The following is a 10,361-nucleotide window of genomic DNA, read 5'->3' on the forward strand; positions in this document are numbered from 1 at the left end:
GGAGAAATGAGGACTAACTGCTGATGGGTACAAGGTTTCTTTTGGGAATGATAAAAATGTTCTAAATTTAGATTGAGTGATAGTTACGCAACTCCGAATATATTACAAACCACTGAACTGTGAAGAAGAAAAAAGAATAAGGAAAAGAAACAGAGGACTCAGACATAAAATGTTCTTCATTCCTTTTGCTTAGCTACTAAAATATACAATACTCGAAGATGACCAAAGAAAGTGTGTCTGAAGCAGTTTGAACGAAAGCACTTACAGGTGACCTGGAATGGTGTGTTGAATTTGCTTGAAAACTCAAGGCTTGCTCCAGGCACCCCTCCGTGCAGGATAAACACGGGAGGAGGACAGATGAAATAAAATGGGCAAAATGTTGATAATGGTTGAAGCTGTGGGGTGGGCACATAGGAGTTCATTATACTGCTCTATTTTTGTGAATGTTAACAAATTTGTTCTCAGTAAAAATAAAAATAAAAATAAAAATAAAAATAAAGAAAAGACAGCCAAAAAGTCTGCAGTTCAGCAGATGCCCACGAGATTTTCCCAAGTTTGGGGGGAGCTCTGTGTGGAAGGCTATGACTGTGGACTCCTTGTGCTTATCCCAATGCACCTGTATCTATGTGAATAGGGAGGGATGTGGTTACCCGAAGGAGAGGCCGTAGCACTTTGGGGGATGTGTTCACTTTCTCAGGCTTTTGGTCAAAGGACTACAAGCTGGGTGGGCAGAGGGGGTTTATTTTTATTTATTTTATTTTATTTTTATTATTTTTAAAAGATTTTATTTATTTATTCATGAGAGACACAGAGAGAAAGACAGAGACACAGGCAGAGGGAGAAGCAGGCTCCATGCAGGGAGCCCGATGTGGGACTTGATCCCAGGATCTGGGATCACGCCCTGAGCCAAAGGCAGACGCTCAACCGCTGAGCCACCCAGGCGTCCCGCAGAGGGGGTTTAAAACAACAGAAATTGATTCTCTCATAGTTTGGGAGGCTTAGGTGTCGATTGGTCCAGGGCTCTCTCTTAGGCTTTAGGGGAGGATCCTTCCTTGCCTGGCTTATGAAGGCACGGCTCCAGTCTGCCTCCATTGTCACGTGGGGTTCTCTTTGTGTCTCTTCACATCGTCTCCCCTCCATGTGAGTCTTTCTCTGACTCTTTTCTCTACTAAAAAGGACTCCACTTGGGCTGTCTTAGGACCCATCCTCATTGAGTATAATCACATCTTGACTTGATTACATCTGCAAAGACCTTATTTCCAAATAAGGTCACATTCACAGGTGGTGTGGGGGCAGGTTAGGAGTTCAACATATCTTTGGTGAGAGGTGGTGGAGACACAATTTCTGAGCAGTGCACATTGCTACTGTGACTCCTCAGCTCTCCAGCGGGCAGGCTGTGGCAGACACAGTGCTCACAATGATTAGACTTACCCAAAATGCTTCACTCCCTGGCCAACTTTATCTTTTCCAAACCGAGACAAACCTTTTCTGGGACCCATCTTCCCTTTGGCAGCCTTGACTGATGAGTGATCCACCTAGACTCTTCCTTTCACCAGAATGTTCTTGGGGATAATTCTAACCATTGTTCCCTTGAGATATGTTTCAGGAAAGGTCAGTTTCTTACTCTTTGATAGAGACATGTACATCACTTTTACAGTTTATCTTTTGAGCTGACTGCTGAAGTTATTTTAGACTCTACAGTTAAATTGACCCAGAAATCATTCCTCTTTTGAAACTTCCTCTGAAAATGTTACTCACTGTGACTCTGACTCAGGATTACATTGTGCTGTTTCTTGGTCTGGTCTTTAACCAAAAGCAATAGCGTTGGACCTCTATGTTCAGTGGTACTTAAAATCTATATAATTTTAATATTCATAATTTTATTCTAGTAAATGCAGTGAGTGATAATTGCCACGTACTCTCAGATAGTCATCTCAAGAGTTTCATGGAGGAAGTGTGAGCTCCTCCATACTTTGTGAACTGTGTGGGCCTCGGACTGTTGGTTACTTTTTGGAAGAGTTTGGAGAAGGGGCTCGTGCCCTTCCTCCACACCTATCTCTCTCTCTCTCTTTTTAACTTTTATTGTTTTTAAAAAAGATCTAATTAATTAATTTGTTTGAGAGAGAAAGAGCACAAGCAAGAGGAGGAGCAGAGGGAGAGGGACAAGCAGACTCTGTGCTGAGCAGGGAGCCCCATGTGGGGGTCAATCCCAGAAACCCAAGATCATAACCTGAGCTGAAATCAAGAGGTGGATGCTTAACCGACTGAGCCACCCAGGTGCCCCTCCACAGCTATCTTTAACCTGTATTTCAATTTCAGTCAATGGGAATGATTATCAACCCATTTGTTTTCCTCTCACCGCTTCCAGGAGAGTGGAATGGGCCAGAGCAGGGAGGAGCTGATGTTTTGTGGAGGAGGAGAGGCTGGCCTGACCAAAGGGCAAGGAGATGAGAACCAGAGCGAACTTGGGTGCTGGTCTGGGGAGCTTGGATTTGGATCACCGTGGTTCCTGAGCTGAGATAAAGAGACTGGTGGGCACAGGATGCAATATTGATCCTTGCTTCCCCCCCAGCCCCGTGCACATGTGGAAGTTAAGTGAATAGCAGTATCCAAAGAAAGCTGTTAGTGATATTTTAAGAGCTTCTGGGTATTGCCTGCGTCCTAAGGGCCAGGCACTGTGCTAACAGCTTTATATGCACTGGGTCCCTGCCAACTGCCCTCAATTTCTGTCCTGTGTATGACAGTAGTTCATTCTTTACCTTGGGTGGGCTCTTCCATGTTGCTTTTCAAAATCCAGATTTACAAAAGGCTCTCAGTTTTACAGTAAAGCTCATTTCTCCCTCTTCCTATGGTGCAATTAATATACTGTATGCAATTTGTAGGAAGTCTGTTTACAAAGGGCTCTGTTAGAAGATTCCTTTTCTTGAAAGGACAGAAACACAAATAACACAAAGACTCAGAGTGCATTGATAGCTCACTTATCACGAGCAATATTTAATGCAATAGAATTAATTGTACTACTAGAAAGGATTGAGACTGAGGTCCTAGGAGCTTTTTATAACTGGATTGAAAGGATCCATAGACTCACCCCTGACATCCAGTCAGAACCATACCTAACCCACAATAGAGTCAGGGTGATTTTTTTTTTTAAGCTATCCATTAAAAAAGATCTTCTGAGGCAAGCCCATTCTTTCCTTTGTTAGTTTGGATCAGAGTCTAAAACCCTGACAAGTCAAAGTTCCTCCGCGCTCTTGCTATGATTCGAGCCTGTTCCTTTTATGTCATGTTCTCAGTGGAGATGGAAAAGACACTGTCACCTTCCAATGTATATATACCTGTTAAATTCCCAAGAACTGCTGCTAACTGGCCCATTTAAATAATTGCTACCTTCTCTTCTAGTGTATGTTTCTGACTTCCCATTTATTTTGTTTACTGTTAGAGTATTCGGTTTCTCCAAGTTTCTTTTAAAAAGTTGCACCTCAGTGGGTTCACATTCTTATGTCTTTAGCTTGTTTCATATCTCCTTTCTCTCAAATGACAGGGAAGTAGGGGTTCTATGAATTGTTGAAGACTGTGGAGACAGAGGGAACGGGAGTCATAGAGTTCATGTGTAGGCGATCAGAAATCCCCAGGCTTCTTTAGGCCAAGTGGCATCCAGATGAGGGCTGCTGGCTAATTTCAGGTCCACGTTCTAAGCCCACGTTGTGCAAAGTTAGTAAACATAACATTTGTGAGTTACCCGGGATCTTGAGGGGACATCTGCTTGTTACTTCATGATCTTTATCCCAAGTTCCTGCCAGTACCCTTAAAAATTAAGCAGATGCTAGATAAGTGGCCCTGCGAGTGTTTGACCTGCAGTCAACTGCTGCTTTAGCCTGAATAACAACTATTAGAGCACACCTTGTATCCTGCAATGCAGTTTAGAAACATGAGGAAATAGAACCAGGCTTGCACATTTTGTGCCAGCTGGAAGGGACCTTGCTGCACCGCTTGGATGGTCATTCCTCCAGGGCAGATGTCCCAGGTGTGGCCTACGCCACCAGGGACAGCTCACAAACATTTAACAAAGTGTTAACAGCAGCCATGATTCTGTTTTAACATATATTAGAAAAAAGATAACAAGCACCTTGACCCAAGAGTCAATTTTTGAAAACTATTAAATAGGTAAATAGAGGAAGCTGCAGGTATTTGTTTTGATGTTAATTGAATTAATTGTTGTATAGAAACAAGCCAGTTGTTGATTAGTCGATTGCTGTGGAGAGAAGTGTGAAGGTGGGACCCATGTGTCTCAGCTGGGAGCCCCTGCTGGAGAGGGTGCGGGAGACCCTGGGCCCTCACTCTGCCAGCCATCCCTGGCTTGCCCCTGCTCTGCTGGTCTTCTTGGTCTTTCTTCTTCATTCTCTCTCGTCTGCAAGTTTCCCCTCTTCTGGGTTTGTTCCTTCTCCCCTCCCTTCCTCAAGGCATCTCTGGTGGTCCTCTGGGTTTTAAGAGGGAGAAGGAAGGAAGCTCACATTTATCGATCATTAATTATTTGCTGGAAGATCACAGGCATAGGTTAGGTGGCTGCTAGTGAGGCTTTGGGTGATTTCTCATGAGTGCTTCTCAAATTTTAATGTGCCTGTGATTAGGAATCACCTGGAGATCTGGATAAAGTGCAGATTCTGGACAGTAGGTCTGGGGTGGGGCTGAGATTTTGCATTTCTAATAAGCTCCCAGATGCTGTTGCTGCTGCTGGTCCGTGGTCCACACTTAGGGCAGCAAGGGTGGAAGGTGTGGCTCTACTTCTTTAGATAACTAAGAATAGAAAAGGGTATTTATAGGAAGAGGAGGAGTTCTGAAACCACCTCTTTCATCTGCAGTGAAACCAATATAATTATTAAGAACACTGTTTACAAGTCCAGCATGTCTTGTTCTATGTAAGGAATACGAGACAGTTCCTTATACCAACTGAGGCGGTTTGTAATGAAAACTTTTGGTTCAAGTTGTTGCTAGGGCGCTGCCAGGGGAACCAGCCACACACAGGGAGTGTGTAACCTAATATTATTGTGTGTGAAATAATGAGCTCCAACCTACAAGAGGTAGGAGGGGTTGGTTTCACTCCTTTGCTCAGGTGGCAGGCTAGCATCCTGGTCTGCTTAGGCAAACTGAGGTGCCTTCTCCATGTGGGGCTGTCCTTTCTCTGGGGAAAGAAAATCAGTTTGTTGACTTGTTCAGAATATATTGGTATGTTCACATCTGTTTGGTTGTAAGAACCACAACTGCCAGTTTGTTCTGAAGGTTACAGTAGATACAGGATTACAAAACAAGCCACTAAATAAAATAGGACCCGGATTGAGGGCCTATGATTAAAACTAAGGGACTTGCTCCAGGGCCATGCTATTTTGAATGGAATGACCCTTTATATTATCTTAGCTGCAGGGATCAGAGAAATGCTCGTGTGCCACGCTGCAGTTTTATAGTATCCTTTCTGTGAGGGCAGAAAAATCTATCGAAGGAAAAAGGCAAGGCTATCTTTTCTTTCTTTCTTTTTTAAAAAAAGATTTTATTTATTTATTCATGAGAGACAAAGAGAGAGAGAGAGAGAGAGAGAGAGAGGCAGAGACACAGGCAGAGGGAGAAGCAGGCTCCATGCAGGGAGCCCGATGTGGGACTGGATCCTGGGACTCCAGGATCACGCCCTGGGCCTAAGGCAGGTGCTAAACTAATGAGCCACCTAGGCGTCCCGGCCATCTTTTCTTTTAGAGATTCAAATTCAGCCAGACACTAAGCAAAAATCAAGCCCTCCTGTTGCCACAGGGAGCCATGTGATTGCAGAACACTAAGTGCTAAAAAGGTTCCTGGGGGTCCCCTAACATGATCGTGTTTAATTTTCAGGGGGTTGTGGTACTCTGAATTCTCTTCCACCAGAACACACCCCATTCACAATCTTTGGTGTAATTTCCAGGGATTAATGGGTTCCCTCATAAATCATGGATCCCAGGTTAAAAACCTCTGATGCAGTACACTTACTTCTTTTTATAGATGAGAAAATTGGGGCCCAGCAAGAAGCTGACTGACCATTGGTCGCATGGCGATGCTCACATTGAACTAAATTAGACCAGAGGATTTAGGTCCAGAGGTCCATAGGGAAGCCAGTGGTGAGTATCTGTGCATGCCTTACTTCTCAGAAGGCTCTGAGAAGCACACGTGCCGAGAGCTTTTTGAGAAAGTTAGAACTTTTAGCTGGGAGAAGCTGAATATCTAACCGAGTAACGTTTGAAGAAAAGTAGAAATAATTGAGCCAGAAACTTATTGGGACCTAGATTTTATGATGTGTTCAAAAGATGTAATTGAGAAGCCCTGCTGCTACTCGCTAGCTGTGGGCTAAACTGCAGCTTGGATGTGTTTTAGGGCAGGTAATAAATTCCTTTCCGAGTTTGAATTCACATACCAATGTGAATCTTCCACATCCCCGGAAAACTACTTAGGCAAGATGCCCCATTGAAAGGGCAATCTTGGGCAGCCCCGGTGGCTCAGTGGTTTAGCACTGCCTTTAGCCCAGGACATGATCCTGGAGACTGGGATCGAGTCCCACATCGGGATCCCTGCATGGAGCCTGCTTCTCCCTCTGCCTGTGTCTCTGCCTCTCTCTCTCTCTGTGTCTCTCATGAATAAATAAATAAAATCTTAAAAAAAAAGGGCAATCTCAATGTGGCAACACACTTTGGGGTTCAGCAGTCCATGGCATAGTCTAGATGCTCACTAAAAACTTCTTTATTTGAACAAATGGCTTTATTTAACATGATCCTAGTTTTCAGGAGAAGGGGGAGATAGAAGAAACAGGAGGGAGACCGGTTCAGAGTGTTTAAGTAAATGGGAAAGTTAGTGTTCCTAGTGAGGGATGTAGTCTTGCAACACGTGACCAAAAGAAGCCAGACATAGAAGAATACATACAATATGATTTTACTCATATTCCACAAATATGGACCAAATTAACCTATGCTATTAGAAGCTGGGGTTTTGGTTACCTTTGGAGAGCAGGGGGTTTAGTAATGGAGGGTGTGTGGGAAAGGGGGCTTCTAGGGTGCCACCAGTGTTCTGTGGCAAGAACACCTTCACCAAGAAGGTCTGGGGCCTGGGTACACCTGTGGATTCACTTAATTCATCCATAGGCACTCATATGACTTAGCCCTTTTCTGAATGTGCATTATACTGTATTCATTTAAAAAGCATACACAGAGGGGTACCTGGGTGGCTCAGTTGGTAAAGCATCTGCCTTCGGCTCAGGTCCTGATCTCAGGGTCCTGGGATGGAGCCCTGCCTCAGTGTCCCTGCTCAGCAGGGAGCCTGCTTTTCCCTCTCCCTCTGTCCTTTCCTCCTGTTCATGTTCTCTCTCTCTCAAATAAATAAATAAAATCTTGGGAAAAGAAGAGCATGCACACAAAATGAAGGATCTAGGCCAGTGCTCCTCAAATATGAACATGCATATAAGTCACCTGGGAATCTTATTAAAATGCAAAATTCTGATTCATTTGGTCTTGGTGGGGCATAAGATTCTGTGTTACCAGAGATGGGTATCGCCCAGGATCTTTTTTTTTTTTTAAGATTTTTAAAAAGATTTTATTTATTTATTTATTCAGGAGAGATAGAGAGAGAAAGAGAGAAAGAGAGGCAGAGACACAGGATCCCTATGCTGGACTTGATCCCGGACCCCAGGATCACGCCCTGAGCCAAAGACAGACACTCAACCACTGAACCACCCAGGATCTTTTTCAAGAGAGATCCAGGGTCCAGTGAGAATTTCCTGGGCTTATTCTTTACGTGTGAAGGAGACCCTATATAGGGATGCAAACTTGGAAGATATTAAGCAGCAGTGTGGTCACTTTGGACGGGTCTGGGAAATCTGCCTGCTTGCGGCACCTTCACAAGCAGGTGGATGGTAATCAGAGCCCAGAGTTGTGTCATGCCAGTGGAGTGACCAGCCAGTGATCAGTCCCTGTAGCCCACATTAGGGCATCTCTGCCCCACGGAAGCTACAGGAAGCTTGGAGGGCATGATTCCAAAATGTATGACGAGAGCATCGTGAGCCTTGCTTCCCTTTCCATCCACGTGCATGGGCGAGACTGGATTTTTAGCCACAACTGCTACATAAATGAAGTAGACATCTCACTTCCTCTTTGTAATAAGCCTCAGTAGAATATAGATTTCTACACACCAAACTTGTATCAAGAAACACCATTATTTGGGACGCCTGATGCTCAGTGGTTGAGCGTCTGCCTTCGGCTCAGGGTGTGATCCCGGGGTCCTGGGATCAAGTCCCGCATGGGGTTCCTGTAGGGAGCCTGCTTCTCCCTCTGCCTGTGTCTCTGCCTCTCTCTCTCTGTGTCTCTCATGAATAAATAAATAAAAAATCTTAAAAAAAAACCCCACACTATTATTTGGAGTGAAAAAAGGGAAGTCACATACAATATGGTTCCTCTCATGGAAGTAGTAAAACTAGGCAGAACCAATCAATGCCTCGTTCAGGGACAGAGACAAAGGCAGTAAAATATAAAGACAGGACAGGAAACAGATACCACGTACTATAGGAGGTGGCCTGTGGGGGCAGGAGAGGGCGGTGGGGAGCGGCACAGGGGAGATACCTGCAGCGCTCTGTATTTTATGTGTAGGCTGTGTATTTTGTTATTATTCACTAAACTATAGATCCACAAATTGTATGTACTCTTTTACTTTCATGCTGTGCTCATCTAATCACTAAAATACAATTCATTATCTTAAGGCAACATTTTATGTTGGGATTTCTTTGTGCCTTATTTTTATTTATTTATTTTTAATGATTTTATTTATTTATTTGACACAGAGAGAAAGAGAGAGAGCGCACAAGCAGGAGGAGTGGAAGAGGGAGAAGCAGACTCCTTGTTGAGCAGGGAGCCTGATGTAGGTCTCAATCTCAGGACTCTGGGATCATGACCCAAGCTGAAGGTTAATCGACTGAGCCACCCAGGAGCCGGCTCTATTATCTTTTAAAGACTTAATTATTTATTTGAGAGAGTGCAAGAGAGCCCCAAGTGGGACTCCACGTGGGGCTCGATCTCACAGCCCTGAGATCACAACCTGAGCTGAAACCGAGAGTCAGAAGCTGACTGAGCCACCCAGGTGCCCCTTTGTGCTTGATTTTTAAAAGTATAGTCTTTTTTTAAAAGATTTTATTTATTTATTCATAAGAATAAATAAAGAGAGAGGCAGAGACACAGGCAGAGGGAGAAGCAGGCTCCCTCCAGGGAGTCGGATGGGGGACTCGATCCCAGGACCCCGGAATCACGCCCTGAGCTGAAGGCAGACGCTCAACCCCTGAGCCACTCAGGTGTCCCAAAAATAGTTTGCTATTTAAAATTAAAAAAAAAAAATCAGAGTAAGCTGGCAACTCCGATTTTTTGGAAGGACACATTATTTTGAGATTCTGCACACCGCCCCCCCCTTTGCTTTTTTGGTGTTAGACTGCTCTTTCCTTTGATGGCATTTTAATGAAATGTTGGTGATAGTAACATTATATCGGGGATTTAAGAAACAAAAAGCTCCTTTACAGGTTAAGTAACAAATCCCTACCCCCACCATCATCATCTTCTTCTTTCTTCTTCTTCATCTTTTTTTGTTTCTTGAAGTTAACCAGTCTGTGACATTCAAAAGACTGGGAACCACCAGGTGTAGACAACTTTTCTGTGGGAAATGAAGACATGGCCTTAGTATGCAACTCTGAGGAGTTTGCAAGAAAAAAAAGGAAAAGAAAAAGGAAAGGGGATGGGTGCTATGTGGCAGAGTAATGCCTAGAGATGATGAAAAGGATGGACAGAAGCTTCTAAAGTTTTTTCCCAAGAGCTTTTTACATTTGCAGATACATGGTAGGTTCGTTTAGTAATCCTTCTCATGGTCTCAAAAGAAAGAACTGGAGCAGGGGAAACACAGTCACTCTGTGTTGCATTTAGCAGGATACCAGCCAGTACCACTGTGTTGCAACTTTATTTTCCCCCCACACTGGAGCTGTAAATATGCTGCCACCAAGTAGAGATGCTCATAGAATCTGAGGGTTGGAAGAGGACTTAGAGGTAACATAACAATTATTATAACAATCTGCATTTATTGACCTTTCAGCTATGTGCCCTGTGTGAATGCTTCACTGACACCAGTGTGTGCTCAGAGGAGGGACTCGGCTTTAGGAAAGGTTTGATGCACTCTAAAAAAGAATTTTGCAGTAGTGCATTTTTTGCCTCCAGGTGTCGTTCTTAGAATGTGCCCCTTATTGTATAAGCTGCTTGCAGTTGGATACTCTGTTCCTTGCGGGCAAAATCACCCTGACCGATAACCCTACCCACATTCAGTGGACA

The sequence above is a fragment of the Canis lupus genome, chromosome 16 (assembly GCF_011100685.1).
Source record: "Canis lupus familiaris isolate Mischka breed German Shepherd chromosome 16, alternate assembly UU_Cfam_GSD_1.0, whole genome shotgun sequence".
NCBI lineage: Eukaryota > Metazoa > Chordata > Mammalia > Carnivora > Canidae > Canis > Canis lupus.